This window comes from Nannobrachium achirus (genome assembly GCF_963921795.1).
Source record: "Nannobrachium achirus genome assembly, chromosome: 10".
Classification (NCBI taxonomy): Eukaryota; Metazoa; Chordata; class Actinopteri; order Myctophiformes; family Myctophidae; genus Nannobrachium; species Nannobrachium achirus.
The window spans coordinates 57,081,332-57,084,229 of record NC_137819.1 but is presented as its reverse complement, the minus strand read 5'-3'; positions in this window follow the sequence as shown (position 1 = coordinate 57,084,229).

Genomic DNA, 2,898 nt, shown 5'->3' with positions numbered 1-2,898 from the left:
CGAATGATGATGCCTTAACTTGTCTTTGTAAAGTTGGTGGAAGTAAATTCAAATACGTCTGGTCTGGATGTTTCAAAGTAAAAGGCAGTGGTGGAACAGAGTTGCAATGTAGAAATACTCTGTTACAAGTCCAGAATTCAACATTTACTTTAAAAAGTACAAAAGTATTGGTATCAAAATGTAGAAAGTACCAAAAGTAGAAAGTACTCGTTTGATCTTGTTTTAATGTACGTTAAACAACTAGCGTTTCCCATAAATGTAAAAAAGAAATGAAAAAAAAAAAAAAAGAAAAAAGAAACATTTGACTTTCACTAATTTTATTCTGAAGTAAATATGACTGAGCGGAAGTTTTGGTAGTAACTGATTAACTAATGACTTGACGCATATCGCAGTAGAAGGTGAACACAGTTGCAGCTCATTAGCGCCACCCTGTGACCAGTCAAAAAAGCCACCCTGCCCTGTGTTTTAACATGTTCAATATTCAGTTGTTTACTCATATTGTTCTTTTTACTTGCTAGTACGTTGAGGACTAACTAGTCAGTCTAATACAGACTGATCATGTCATCAAGATACACAACTGAGTGTTGTGGTGCTAGTCTGTAGACAATGGATGAGAGACAGTGTGCAGATCCACACATCACGACTCTTGGCTTTTGACATTAAATAAAGTATTTTCCACTGTAACACAATCTGTTTATTTTGCTTACAGTTACTTTTAATTAAGATAATCTGTTCATGAGTCGATCTTGAACAAGTTCTGTAAATCAAAGAGGGGTGCAACTGTGTGAATGTCTTGATGAACCACCATTTTGGACATTTACATTGTAATTCTATTAAAGCACTTGCTAGGGTCTAATATGCCGTTTCTATGGTCCAATAAGCGGTTGCTATGGGGAAAACAAGTGGTTGCTAGGGTAAAATGGCGGTTGCTGGGGACTGGGGTAAATTATTAATAATGATAATGAACTTTCAGTATTCATAGATTTGTAGAGCAAGATTAGATACATTTTGGAGAGGTGTAGACCCCCACATCTCAAAGTTATCCTATAGACTCTGTATGTTTTCTCATGCCAATAAAGCTCCTTTGAATTGAATTGACTCCTGCAGACAGACCTGACTCACAGCTGCAACTTTGATTTTGGAGCCAGCAGTGTCCACAGAACGCGTTTTATGAACAGGGGCAAGTTTGGATATCATGTCTGACTATAGCGCTCTGGCACCACCTAGTGGACGAATAGCTAAACTGTTAAAATATGTTTTGAAATAGACACTAGTGCTTTCTAATATGATGTTATAGGAACCCTAAAGATGAAAACACAATGAATATCAACTGTTAATAGTTTGTGTGTGTGTGTGTGTGTGTGTGTGTGTGTGTGTGTGTGTGTGTGTGTGTGTGTGTGTGTGTGTCTCAATATGTGGAGCTGAGTCAGCTGACTACCATCACTTTATATTGGTCCATATATGGGTATTCCCCAGAATCCCTTTTATGCCCATATTTATGGATCCCTGATGTCATCAATATTAAGCCCATATCTAACAGGACTTCATATGAGAATGCCCATAATCGGCCACATACCACACTAAAGCCCGTATCAGAGTGTACGGTGGAGAGCTATCCACCGGTGGAAAGCTTTCCACCTCAAGTCAGAAAATAAGTGCAGGACATCATAGTACGCCACGGTGGAGTGCTATTCACCGTGACTGACTAGTCTAGATTGACCAATCAGTGAACGAAGTGTAGAGCCTGTCTGTCTGATAGTAAAAACAGAGAGATGTGTTGGGACTCGCGGTGTAAAGCTCTCCACCGTGAGGAATGATGTAACGTTGTAGTTTCATGACTCAAAAAGACTCGAAAAGACTACACCGCGGTGTAAAGCCTTCCACCGCCCAGGCGACTATGATGTCGGCTTAAGCCTCGATCAGAGTCTGCGGTGAAGAGCTATCCACCGCAAATTTTAGGTGGAAAGCTTTCCACCTCAAGTCAGAAAATAAGTGAAGGCCATCATAGTCATTCACGGTGAAGTCCTATTCACCGTGACTGACTGGTCCAGGTCGACCAATCAGTGAACGGGGTGAATAGCCTATCTGTCTGAAAGTAAAAACAGAGAGATGTGTCGGGACTCGCGGTGGAAAGCTCTTCACCGCGAGGAATGACGTAACGTTGTAGTTTCATGACTCAAAAAGACTACACCACAGTGGATAGCCTTCCGCGGTGGAGCCGACTCTGATCGAGGCTTTACAGAATCCATATATGGCTAAGACAGATGGCCAAGACAGCTCATATCTGTGTGGATGATACTACAGACAGGGATCTCCATATGGGAGTATATGTCATAGACGTCATAGGACTTTCACATAACAAATAACTGAGTAAGCATGTTTGGGGTCTCGCAGTCACAGCATATCATCTCCATATACATGGATCTCCATGGGTACCAGGGGTCTCCATATATGGGTAACTGGTCCGTTCTACCACTTTTTGTGGTCACATGTTCAGATACTGGATTTTGATTGGCTTAAAACAGTGGTAAATCAGTCAACAACCTTGAGTTGGCTCATGGACCCCGCCCACTGTTGTGTTGCAGTTGTATAACCTTGCAAGTTACAACTGTGTTTTCTTTCATTTATATGCTAGAAGTGGTAGAAATGCTGGGTTGTTTGGCACTCGGCTTCGCCTCGTGCCACAACCCTGAAACAGTGGTAAATATGCCAACAACCCACTCCCTCTCATGATATTTGCCTTACATATACATCATTGGCCAGATGGCCAAGACATGGCACGACCTCGAGGTCGCTTTTCTCCCTTAGGTGTCTTACTGGTTATTATAATTATTATTATTATTATTAGTAGTAGTAGTAGTAGTAGTAGTAGTAGTAGTAGTAGTGGTAGTGGCAGTA